Source organism: Microcaecilia unicolor, chromosome 1 (genome assembly GCF_901765095.1).
Source record: "Microcaecilia unicolor chromosome 1, aMicUni1.1, whole genome shotgun sequence".
Classification (NCBI taxonomy): Eukaryota; Metazoa; Chordata; class Amphibia; order Gymnophiona; family Siphonopidae; genus Microcaecilia; species Microcaecilia unicolor.
In genome coordinates, this window is record NC_044031.1 from 362588625 (window position 1) to 362602369 (window position 13745).

Below are 13745 nucleotides of genomic sequence, written 5' to 3' on the forward strand. Positions count from 1 at the left end.
CCCACATGCATCACCTTGCACTTGCTCACATTAAACGTCATCTGCCATTTAGCCGCCATGTCTCCCAGTCTCGTAAGGTCCTCTTGTAATTTTTCACAATCCTGCCGCGAGTTAACGACTTTGAATAACTTTGTGTCATCAGCAAATTTAATTACCTCGCTAGTTACTCCCATCTCTAAATCATTTATAAATATATTAAAAAGCAGCGGTCCTAGCACGGACCCCTGAGGAACCCCACTAACTACCCTTTTCCATTGTGAATACTGCCCATTTAACCCCACTCTCTGTTTCCTATCCTTCAACCAGTTTTTAATCCACAATAGGACACTTCCTCCTATCCCATGACCCTCCAATTTCCTCTGTAGCCTTTCATGAGGTACCTTGTCGAACGCCTTTTGAAAATCCAGATACACAATATCAACCGACTCCCCTTTGTCCACATGTTTGTTCACTCCTTCAAAGAATTGAAGTAAATTGGTCAGGCAAGATTTCCCCACACAAAAGCCATGCTGACTTGGTCTCAGTAATCCATGTCCTCGGATGTGCTCTGTAATTTTGTTTTTGATAATAGCCTCTACCATTTTCCCCGGCACCGACGTCAGACTCACCGGTCTATAATTTCCCGGATCTCCCCTGGAGCCTTTTTTAAAAATGGGCGTTACATTGGCCACCCTCCAATCTTCCGGTACCACGCTCGATTTTAAGGATAAGTTGCATATCACTAGCAGTAGCTCCGCAAGCTCGTTTTTCAGTTCTATCAGTACTCTAGGATGAATACCATCCGGTCCAGGAGATTTGCTACTCTTCAGTTTGCCGAACTGCCCCATTACGTCCTCCAGATTTACCGTGAAGTCAGTAAGTTTCTCCGACTCGTCCGCTTGAAATACCATTTCCGACACCGGTATCCCACCCAAATCTTCCTCGGTGAAGACCGAAGCAAAGAATTCATTCAGTCTCTCCGCTACGTCTTTGTCTTCCTTGATCGCCCCTTTTACCCCTCGGTCATCCAGCGGCCCAACCGATTCTTTTGCCGGCTTCCTGCTTTTACTATACCGAAAAAAATTTTTACTATGTTTTTTTGCCTCTAATGCTATCTTTTTTTCATACTCCCTCTTGGCCTTCTTAGTCTGCGCCTTGCATTTGCTTTGACACTCCTTATGCTGTTTCTTGTTATTTTCAGACGGTTCCTTCTTCCATTTTCTGAAGGCGTTTCTTTTAGCCCTAATAGCTTCCTTCACCTCACTTTTCAACCAGGCCGGGTGTCTTTTGGACTTCCGTCTTTCTTTTCTAATTCACGGAATATGTATGGCCTGAGCCTCCAGGATGGTATTTTTGAACAGCGTCCACGCCTGTTGTACAGTTTTTACTCTCTCAGTTGCCCCCCTAAGTTTTTTTTTTACCGTTCTTCTCATTTTATCATAGTCTCCTTTTTTAAAGTTAAACGCTAACGTATTTGACTTTCTGTGTACAGTTACTTCAAGGTTGATGTCAAAACTGATCATATTATGGTCACTGTTATCAAGCGGCCCCGGTACCATAACGTCCCTCACCAGATCATGCGCTCCACTAAGGACCAAGTCTAGAATTTTTCCTTCTCTCGTCGGCTCCTGCACCAGTTGCTCCATAAAGCTGTCCTTGATTTCATCAAGGAATTGTATCTCTGTAGCGTGTCCCGATGTTACATTTACCCAGTCTATATTTGGATAATTGAAGTCACCCATTATTATCACATTGCCCATTTTGTTCGCGTCTCTGATTTCTTTTATCATTTCTGTGTCTACCTGCTCATCCTGGCGAGGTGGACGGTAGTACACTCCTATCACCATTTTTTTCCCTTTTATACATGGAATTTCAACCCACAGTGATTCAAAGGTGTGATTTGTGTCCTGCTGAATTTGTAATCTATCTGAGTCAAGGCTCTCTTTAATATACAATGCTACCCCTCCACCAGTCCGGTCTACCCTATCATTACGATATACTTTGTACCCCGGTATGACAGTGTCCCACTGGTTATCCTCCTTCCACCAGGTCTCAGTAATGCCTATTATATCCAATTTTTCATTTAGTGCAATATATTCCAACTCTCCCATCTTATTTCTTAGACTCCTAGCATTTGCATATAGACATTTCAGAGTATGTTTGTTGTTCTTATTTGCATGATGCTTAGTACCTGACACTATTGATTTGACATCTTTTGTCTGATCTTTAGTTGTATTTAAGGGCACCTGGCCTACCACGGTCTGCTGTGCAACCTCACTATCCAGAAACCCTATCTTCCCTGTTTGTGAGGTATCTTTGCAAGATACCTTTTCCCGAACCATGCGCTTTTGAGCGACTGTCGGCCTTCCCCCCATTTCTAGTTTAAAAGCTGCTCTATCTCCTTTTTAAATGCCGGGAATGGGGGAAGTTAAGGATGGACGAGCGAGATTATGTTCTAGACAAAGGTTATTGAAATATCAGTTTCTACTGGTTATGGAAAGAGAAAAATTGTGTTTAGACAGGATGTTACTGAAGTCTTTGTTACTGAAAATGATAGTGATAATTTTGTTAAATAAAAAGTTGGTTTGTTGTTGAGTGGATTGTTTGCTAACTGTATGGAAAAAATTTATTAATGGTGGGAGGTGGTTAAGAGGGGCATTTTCGAAAGGTTGTCCAAGTATGAATTAGGACGCCCTCGCGAAGTCGTCCAGAATCAGGTAGGTATAATCAAAAAATAGTATGGACTTCCTTAGACATTCCATTATTGCAGTGCGAAACACCCAAATCAGGGATGCCCAAAATATAGTAAAAAAGGATGCCCATCTTCCAGAACCACCAAAGGACGTCCCCAACATTCACTGTACTTGTCAACATTTATCATTTGAAGGTCCTTCGACGGTTCTACAAGAAAGCCGTCCTTATTACTATACTTTGGACTTCTCTGATGTACCTGGTTGTTCCACAAGTATAGCGCATGTAGTTGCGCACATCCAGGTACAAGAAATATAAGGAACATTCATAAGTGCAAAGTTCAGTAAGAAGGACGTGTTTCTTGCAGAACTGACGAAGGACGTCCATCTTACTAGGCCTGCTGAAGGACGGCGGGCCTGTAAGAGGGACGTCCTTCAGCAGTTCTGTGAGAAACACGTCCTTGATACTGTACTTTACACTTATGAATGTTCCTTATATTTCCCATACCTGGATGTCCGCAACTACATGCGCTGTACTTGCAGAACATGGAGCTATGGAAAATATAAGGAACATACATATTTTATTGTGTATATATGAAGAGATTCACACACTTGATAATGATCCATATAAGGAAGGCTCCACACGTGTGAACACGTATTCATCCAATCAAGGCCCATGCACGTCATGAATGTCCATGCGTCATGGTCATTCACGTGCTGACCCGTCCATATATGGGATGGCCGTCCATATATGGAACTGTGCACGTAAGGATGTGCATCACTCATGGGCATCCATATAAGGCGATGCACGTTTTCCAACGGTTATTCACTGAGAAACATGTCTTACACCCTACAATTATCTGTGTGTCCTGTTTAAATTAACAGAAGAGGTGGAAAGAAATAAATACATAGAGGCATGGGTGGAGGATTCTCCCTAAAAGAGGAGATTCGGGTTGGTATGGGAAAGGAGAAAATCATTGAGAGTATACACAATGATTGGTGGGCGGAAATAAATATAAATAAATGAATGGTAAAGTATTTGGAAATGAGTAAAGGAGAAATACACAAAATGGGCTATTGTAGTAAAAAGTGGAAGTATCAAGGGTATTACAAGTAATAAGGGGTTTGATGAAAAACACAGAAGAAAAAATAGTGGTTGTGTTTGAATAAAATTTGATAATGTTATGTGGGGTTGTTGTTGCTCTAAAGGGAAGGAGAACAAGACCTGGGAAGTTTGGCCCTTGAGGACAGGGTAAGATGATTTCCTGTGATGTTATCAGATAAATCATCTTTTTATTAACTGGAAGGAGATTGCAGGGATTACTGAGAGATATAACTACAACTCTCCAGAGCCAATAGGGAAGGGTTAGAGATTTAAGAGGAGTGGGGATCCAGCCCAAGGAGGTGAATTCTAGGATAACTTGCTTTGAAAAAGTGCTATTGAGTAATGATTGATAGTCAGAGAGGAGTCAGAAGTCATAAGAGAGATTATAGAGGAGAACATAGGGTCTTTGGTTGCCTGTACCCCCACCAGGACCCTTGGAGGAAAGGGGAGCCCTGGAGTGGCAAAATAAACTTGAGCTGAATTAAGGAGAAGTTCCTGCCCCTAACAGTGGCAACTGTAAAGGAGTGTGGAGCTCTCTATGGGTAATGGGAGCTTAGCCTGAGAGAAGGATTTGGGGCAGGGAAAGCCTGTTCAAGGCCAGAGTGCAGCTCAAGAAGAGCATCGCTGGAAGGAGGACAGCCAAAAGAGTCTGTGCCTGAATTGAGTTGGATTGTAATTAGGAATACCAGGAGCAGCCTTGGTTTATTGCTTGCCCCAAAGGATGGGTAAAGGACAGGTGGAATTGTAGATATGTAGACACATTGAGTTTACTAAGTGAAACAAGTTTAGAAGTGGTTGCAGTTGTAATATACAATCTTGAAGGAACAGGAGCGTTAACGAGACCAAGTGTTGACTGTAAATAAGGAATTATAAGACAGTTTACCTGCCAGTTCCAGAAAGTTCAGAAAAGTTTATTACTACTACTACTACTATTTATCATTTCTATAGAGTTTAATCCTTGGAGTGCTATGTGGAGCTTTGGATTGGGAGTGAAAATGTTTGCTCCCTGGAGTGGCAGAGAACCCTTTCTGAAGCCCAACGTCAATCTCAATTGCTACAAGATCTCTATTCTGAACCTTGGACCACTCCCAAGTTCGAATGGTGACACTAGTGACTGTGTGAGTTGGATAAGTGGAGTAGATAGCCTGAAAAAAGCTTCTTCGTGTGGTCCTGCTCTAATGGGTTGCTCATACCCATTGGGGAATGAGCTAGCAGGATGACCAAGACCTGGGTTACATTAGCATTAGTAAGCAGTTTATCTCCCACCCTGATAGCTTGTATTTTAGATGTCTGTCTCTTCCATTTCAAATAATTAGCTAACATACAACCTGCTCTGTTTTGGCCCTCATAGTAGGTTGCAACAGCCACACATTCTGCAAGTATAGAATTATAGCTAATTTTCAATTTCTGGAATTGAACAGCAATAAAGCGTGAGGGATTTTTGATATATGAAGTCTCAAGGATTTTAATCTCTTCATCAAGAGCAGATAAGGATTGCTGGTGTAACATCAATTTATGGAAGTTATTATTGATTATTTCACCCCTCAAATAGGCTTTATATGCATCCCAAATGATTGGGAATGACATAACCTTATCATCATTATGTTCAAAGTAGATAGCAGTCTAAGATTCTATTACATTAATTCTCCACTGAGACTGTGGCTTATGACCTGGGCTGATCAGAAGAGTGAGGGTTATCCCTGCATGATTGGAGATATGAATTAGCTCTATGGTGGAATAGATGACATGTGGCACAAGTGAATTAGACATGAAAAATTATTCAGGGCGCATGTACGAATCATAAGAGTTTCAGTGAATGTGACTTCTAAATCTCAAGAGTGAAATGATGCCATATATCAATGAGTTCCTGATCCCAGAGTATACTCTGCAACGATTATTGAGATTTTGGAATTTGTACTTAGCCACAGACTTTCCCTGGGCTGTTCCCCTTCATGTGATTTCTGCCTTGGGTTGTTACCCTTCATATAAAATGAGATTGAAGGGGAGCAGACTCAAGAAAAATGTCAGGAAGTGTTTTTTCACGGAGAGAGTGGTGGATACTTGGAACGCCCTCCCGCGGGAGGTGGTGGAGATGAAAACAGTAACGGAATTCAAAAATGCGTGGGATAAACATAAAGGAATCCTGTTAAGAAGGAATGGATCCTCAGAAGCTTAGCGGATATTGGGTGGCAGAGCCGGTGGTGGGAGGCAGTGCTAGTGGTTGGGAGGCGGGGCTAGTGCTGGGCAGACTTCTACGGTCTGTGCCCTGAAAATGGCAGATACAAATCAAGGTCAGGTATACACAAAAAGTAGCACATATGAGTTTATCTTGTTGGACAGACTGGATGGACTGTGCAGGTCTTTCTCTGCCGTCATCTACTATGAATAAATAGGGATGGGCTAGAGTGTAAATTTTAAGGGGCTTCGATGTTAGCTTCAGAACTTAGTACAAGAACAGTACAGGGCAGACTTCTACTGTCTGTGCCCTGAGAAAGGCAAGGACAAATCAAATTCGGGTATACATATAAAGTATCACATACCATGTAAAATGAGTTTATCTTGTTGGGCAAACTGGATGAACCATACAGGTCTTTATCTGCTGTCATTCACTATGTTACTATGTGATTTCCTCCTGGATAATAGCTTGTGAACTAATGGGAATATTTTGCCAGTTTGGGTTTCCCGGAGGGTTACTGACAGACAGGGGGACCAATTTCCTATCCAATTTTCCTATCTAGTAGCGCTACAGAAATGATAAGTAGTAGTAGTAGTAGTAGGGTGGGAGACTTAGGAGCAATGTCATGAAATACTTTTTCACAGAACAAGTGGTGAATTTCTTGGAATGCCTTCCCGTAGGAGGTTGTGAAGACAGAAATGCTGACAGAAATCAAGAATGCATGGGATAACTACAGAGGAGCACTATATAGAAAAAGGATGGTCAGCAGGAGAAATGCACTCACATTGGCGGTGAGAGAGCCCTTATAAAGTACCATCAGCAGCCACGAGAAGTCATGGCACCCATTTTGTAAAGGTAGCGACAAGGGACAGGAACAAATGGGCTTTGCTCCTACTTTCATTGTCCCTACTGGACCATCAGGGATATAGGTAGGCCCAGGAGGGCCTATATAGACCTGGGGGGTTGGGATTAATGTAACATTCCTGGAGTAGAGGGTGCTTACTGATGCAGGATATAGGGAGAAGGAAGAAGGTGGGCTGCTTCAAGGGCTCGTGGGAGGGGGGGATTTAAAAAAAAGGTATACAGGTCCCAGCTCACATGAAGAAAGGGCCTGCATAACTGGCTGATGCAGATCCAGGGTAAATATTAGCTTGGACCCGCATAAGTGGCAGCCAACACAGCACCATTTAACCCTGATAATTCAGAGTCAAAACCCACACATGGTCCAGCACTGAATATCTGGGGCAAATTAAATCAGCCACGGTCAGTGTTTAAATAAGTGCTGACTGCTGCCAGCTAAATATCTACACCATAGTATTTTATTCAGTCCCATAATAAATGCAACTCCCTAATTTCTTCTTATTTTCCTGTTTCTCTGTCTTGAATAGATTGTAAGCTCTATTGAGTATGAATTGTTTCTTATGTGTTAATGTAGTAGTAGTAGTAGCATAAGTGGCAACACCTATCTATATGTAAAGCAGTGATATGCAGCTGGTATGTGTATAGCTATGTGGGTTAGATTTGGCCAATGTAAGCATAGCTACTAGTGGTCACCATTGGAACCAGAATCCTCAACGGCTAAGCATATTTCTGGCTTCATTTATATTTCTCTCTAACTTTGCTTTTGCTTTGAAATATTCTGCTCTCTGCATTGTCTCTGATTGGATGCCCAGTTAATTGGCTCTCACTATGTGGCATCGGAACACCTAGAAGGAGGTGCCCACTTATAGAATTGCCCCATTATGGGCCATCCATTCAGAAGAGGAATGGGTTTTAATGAACAAGCTAATATTTCAACAATATCTTCAGATAGTTTGGATCTTCCATCAGAATTTGAGACTTGTCAAGAAGAAACTACTAAGGCTATTCTGATTGTTACATTTGCTTTTGAATATGATTGAGATCATTCATGGAGATGCCCCAACCTACATGCTAGATCTCGTGGACCTTCCACCCAGAAACGCTAAACGATCCTCCCGCACCTTTCTCAACCTGCACTTCCCCAGCTGCAAAGGGGTCAAGTACAAACTAACACATGCGTCCAGCTTCTCCTAAATGAGCACAAAAATGTGGAATGCACTACCAACTCATTTGAAAATGATCAACGAACTAAATAACTTCTGCAAAGCTCTGAAAACCTCTCTCTTTAACAAAGCCTACCACGAGAACCCATAATGACTAGATCACAACCCTTACACTCCTTTATTCAGAATGTCTCACTGTATAGCTACATAACCTGATCCTCTTGTCTTCTTCTATCCCTCTGTAATACCAATTGTATTTCTTCTCTGTTACGGCGATGCCATAACAGATCTCTGTAAGCCACATTGAGCCTGCAAATAGGTGGGAAAATATGGGATGCAAGTGCAATAAATAAATAAATAAATAAATAAATAAATAAATACATCATGTATTAATGTTGAATTTCAAATATAGGTAAGTGGTATTTCATAATGCTAAGTTTTTTGTTTTCCAGATGTGGCAAGGACCACTTATAAGAGAAGGGTCTTCAAATTGGTGCATTAATTTTTTTAATTAAATTTCCTTGTAAGTGTTCCATAAAGCATACAAAAGTTAAATATGTATTTTTTGATTTGCCACAGATATATATTTTTTGATTGATAAATTGTCTCTCCCCAGAGTAACCTAATGACTTCATTTCCCCATAGCTTAGAAAAATCTTCTTTATGCTATAACTCTAGCTGTTTCTATTCCTCTGAATTTGCTACTTGATTGTTATTTCCTACTTGTGTCTTACTCTTACCTATGTCTATTGTCATGGACTTTAGGAATGACAATTGAATGATGGATATTTTGTTTCTTTTGCCCTCTCCCATCCCCTTATTGGAGTATAGATATTCCTTATTCTTCCTCATATTTCTTGTCAAGTTTTATGCTTGTAAATTTTTTGAAATTTAATAAGGATAGACAAAAAAAAAAAAAAAAAAAAGAAATGTTACATCCAAATTGGCACAATCTCAATTTGTAGCACTTTTACAAAAGGCTCACAGATCATGGAGCCTTTTGTAAAATATCTATAAGGCTACAGAAAGCAATGCATGTGTTTGGAGGCATGTAAAACAGGACTAGTCATTTTAAAAAGAACACACATTCAAAAAAGAGTCCCTTGCAACATTGTTTCATTCTCAGCCCTTATTTTTGTTGCATTTTTTAAATTTTATTTTATTGCAGATGATATCCAGATTCAAGTTTCAAGTTTATTAAGGATTTTCTATCCAGCCCATCAATCTAATAAGTAAAGAAAAAGCGAGTAAGGAGGAAAAGCAAAACGTACATACAATAAAACTAACAGGACATAAAGATAGAAAAGGATCAGGGAAGGAACCACAATATCTTACAGGAAAGAAAGAGAGGGGTGAAGGAAAAACACAAGGAAAACACAATTACTGGTGGTTCACGCAAACTCAGCTAGTGCTTATAAGCCTCCAAGAAAAAGTGGGGTTTTAGATCAATTTTAAATTGTAATAGAGAGGCCTGGGTCTTTGGGCTTACAGGTAAATGATTCTATAGTTGGGGAGCTTGCACAGAAAATAGGGATTGATGCACAATGGCAGAGAAGATATCATCTCTATATTGCACAGGGAAATTCAAACTTGATAAATGACCATTCACTAAATATGTAAAGAAGTTTGTTCTCTTTAGTTTGCGGGTGTCCCCCAACAATGAACACTTTAATCAATAGGAACCTCAAATCTCCCGATAGGGATATACATAAATATATCAAGCAACCACTATATATAAGGGAACCTTTAATATCATCGGTTCCACTAAGGGAACCGCTCCATCTTTGTGCATATTAATGTTAGAGATTATATATCCTCCGTGGTATTGCATTGACAAAGTGATTCTAGCATCCTTCCCAAAGCAGCCCAGTGAGGAGCGAAACAAGGCGCACTTGTCGAAGGGAATATCACATATTACTTGTGAAGGGATATACTGGAGCTTTTTGGATTTAAATAGTGACTGTTATTTTCCAACCCCCTTCATCGATAGACCTCAACCCTATTATCCTGCAATTTGTGGATTCATCACGCTTCATTCTACACTAAGTACTTAGTATCAGTAAAAGCAAATCGGAAGCCCCAGGGGCCGAATATAGGGATTGATGTTCTTTGGATTCCTTGATAGCGGGGTGGGATGTGTATGTCTCCGAAGATCCCCCTAACATTGTTGGATTAGATATTATTTGTGTTAGTTTGGTGGTTAGTGTCCCCCACTAAGTTATTGACTAGGGGATATTTAAAGGGGTTTTTAAACCAACTGGTTTTCTCACCAATGATGAGTTTTTACGGTTGTTTTTTTTCTCCTTTTTTCTCCTTGTTTTCCCTTAGTGGAACCTATCAGGAGATTTGAGGTTCCTATTGATTAAAGTGTTCATTGTTGGGGGACACCCGCAAACTAAAGAGAACAAACTTCTTTACATATTTAGAGAAGATATCATGAAATGATGGAATGACCAGAAGATCTTATTGAGAGGAATGCAAGAGATGAGGTGGTCTGTAGGGAAGAAGGAGTTCAGAAAGAAAAGAAAGTTCCCTGTAGCATGGATTTTAAAGACTAGAAAAAGCCATTTATATTTGATACAATAAGAGATAACCAGTGGGTATCCCTCAAAAGTGAGGTAATATGGAGGGGCATAATCGAACGGCGCCGGCCATTTACATGGGTGGCCATCTATATGGCCGGCGCCACAAAGAGCAGTCCCGAACCGTATTATCGAAAAAGATGGCCGGCCATCTTTTGTTTCAATAATATGGTTGGGGCCGGCCAAATGTCAGAGATTTGTAGTGTACTGGTCCCCCTGACATGCCAGGACACCAACCGGGCACCCTAGGGGACACTGCAGTGGACTTCAAAAATTGCTCCCAGGTACATACCTCCCTTCCCTTGGGTGCTGAGCCCCCCAAATTCCCCCCAAAACCCACTTCCCACAACTGTACACCACTACCATAGCCCTTAGGGATGAAGGGGGGCACCTACATTTGGGTACAGCTGGTTTGGGGGGGGGGGGTTGGAGGGCTCCCATTTACCACCACAAGTGTAGCAGGTAGGGGGGGATGGGCCTAGGTCCACCTGCCTGAAGTGCACTGCACCCACTAAAAGCTGCTCCAGGGACCTGCATACTGCTGTCATGGAGCTGGGTATGACATTTGAGACTGACAGAGGCTGGCAAAAAATTGTTTTGGGGGGGGGGGGGGTTGGGTGGGAGAGGGTTGGTGACCACTGGGGGAGTAAGGGGAGGTGATCCCCCATTCCTTCCGGTGGTCATCTGGTCAGTTGGGGCACCTTTTTGAGGCTTGGTCGTGAACAAAAAGGGACCAAGTAAAGTCGGCCAAATGTTCGTCAGGGCCGGCTTTCTTTTTTCCATTATCAGGAGAAGCTGGCCATCTTTTAAGCACGTCCCCATCTCACCTTTTGTACCATGCCGATACGCCCTCTTGAAGTTTGGCCAGCTGTGCGACAGACTGCAGTTGAGGCCGGCGAAAATCGGCTTTCGATTATGCCGATTTCACCGAACTTGAGAGATGGCCGGCCATCTCCCGATTTGTGTCGGAAGATGGCCGGCCTTCTCTTTCGAAAATAAGCAGGCTGGTCATACTTTTGATGTCCTGTTATAAGCTTATTAGGCTAGCACTGTTTTGAATAAGTTGTAGTCTGTTCAGTTGACGTTGCGGAAGACCTATATAGAGAGAGTTACAGTAGTCAAGCTGTGATACAATAAAAGAATTAACCAAAATGTTCATCACAGCAGGGAAAAGAAATGCTATGAAAGAAAGTCTGATGCATCAATGAAGATATCTGTGGAATAAAGGTTAATGTGCTATCGAAGAGAACATACAAAATCTTAATTTTATCAGTTAGAGAAATCACAATGCATTGAGAAGAATCACACTGGTCAGTATGGTATTCAGCTTAGGACAGAAAAGGACTACATGAGACTTTTTAACAGATTAAGCAGCACATGGTGTTGCGTAAGTCAGGTACTCACCAAGGCCATTATTGAAAGCGATTTAAGTGGGTAGGAGCCTCTCCAGCCTGCTTAAATAGCTCCCCGGTGCATAACTGGGGATATTTAGTGGCACTTAACCAAACAGTGTAACTGAATAACCCCTGAGACCGCCCCAGTTTATGCGGGTGCCAGCAATATTCTGTGCCAGTACCCGTATAGCTAAGTGGCTTCATTTAGGACAGCTCAAGAGCTGTCCTAAATAAGGCCTGCTTAGCTATTTGGGTGCCAGCTCTGAATTTCAGGCCGGCACCTGCATAACTTTTTCTTTGTTGTTAAAAAGAAAAGCCCCAAAAGCCTACTCCAGCCCCAATGTCCCCTTTTTCTCTTCTTCTCTCTCCCCCCCCATGCATTAAGACAACCCCCACAAGACCCCCCCCACCCCACCTCCCCCAACAGTAAAGGTAACTCTCTGGAGAGGTTGTGGCAGCCATTTTACTGAGGCACTGCAAGAAGCAGAAGCAAGGGCGCTGTGCTCCTGCCCCAATAACCCTGCTGGACAACCAGGGATGTAGGTAAGTCTGAGAGACAGAGGGGAGGGAAGGAAGGAAAGAGGGGACATTGAGATAATCGGACGGAGCTTGTGGACTTTTTTTTAACAAGAAAAAACAAAGTTATACAGGAGCTGGCCCGATATGCAGCTACATAACTTCCGGCAACATGCCCACCGCAAATTATTGGCCTGGCGCAGAATATTTGGGGATAATTTAGCCAGTGATGTTCAGCAGTTAAAAAAAATGCTGACTACCACCAGCTGGATATTGGGGGGACTGTGTTTACAGTTAATAGTGGCTATCTGAGGTCAGAGGGGTCAAAAGTACTAAGGACCAGAATGTCATCCGCATATAGAAAAGACAGAAAACCTAGAGATTCTAAGAGAAATAGTAATGGAGCCAAAAATAATAGTAAACAAAATAGGGAATAGAATTCAACCTTGGGTACTCCGGAGGGCAAGGTGTAAGGGGTAGACTGAGAATCCTGGAAAACGATTACGTAAGTGTGATCAGCATAAAATTTAGGAGCATAAATTTAGGTGTATAACCTTTTTGGCTAACATAATGGGCCCTGTTTACTAAGCTGCACTGTAGGTGAACAAACTTTTTAGCACATGCTAAAAATTAGCATGCGCTAATGCTAGAGACACCCATAGGAATTATAATGGGTGTCTCTATTGTTAGTGCATGCTAAAATGTTAGCGTGCCTACAGCTTGGCTTAGTAAACAGGGCCCATATTTTGAACCTTCAGAATTTTGTACCTTAGGTTGTGTCCTATGTGGCCTATTCTTAAATAATGCCCTGCATTTTAGCTGGGAAATTGCAGTTTATCTGGGTAAATGGCTTTGAAAAGTATCCTCCAAGTGAGCAACTAAACACAGAAATACAAGTCATGAAATATATATCCATTATCTGAAACTCTATTAAATGACTTGGCAGTTTGTAAATATATAATTTCACTAAGAAATAGATATGTAGACAGGTAAATAGTACAACATTGCAATGATGATTATATACAAATTTTATACAATGAATCAATGAGATATTTTCTGTCTAATGACCCCAGTCAATTTAATTAATGTATTCTGCTACATTACATTTTAAGAAGTGACCATTGTGTAATACATTTTGAATATGCACAAGCTAATGGGATAAAATACAAAAATTATTATGCTGACAGTAAATCATATTACATTCCTAATAAGCATTAACTAGATAACTAGGTCAAAGCAGTATTATCTTAATTGATTTTTCAAAAGAAACCTGACAGAA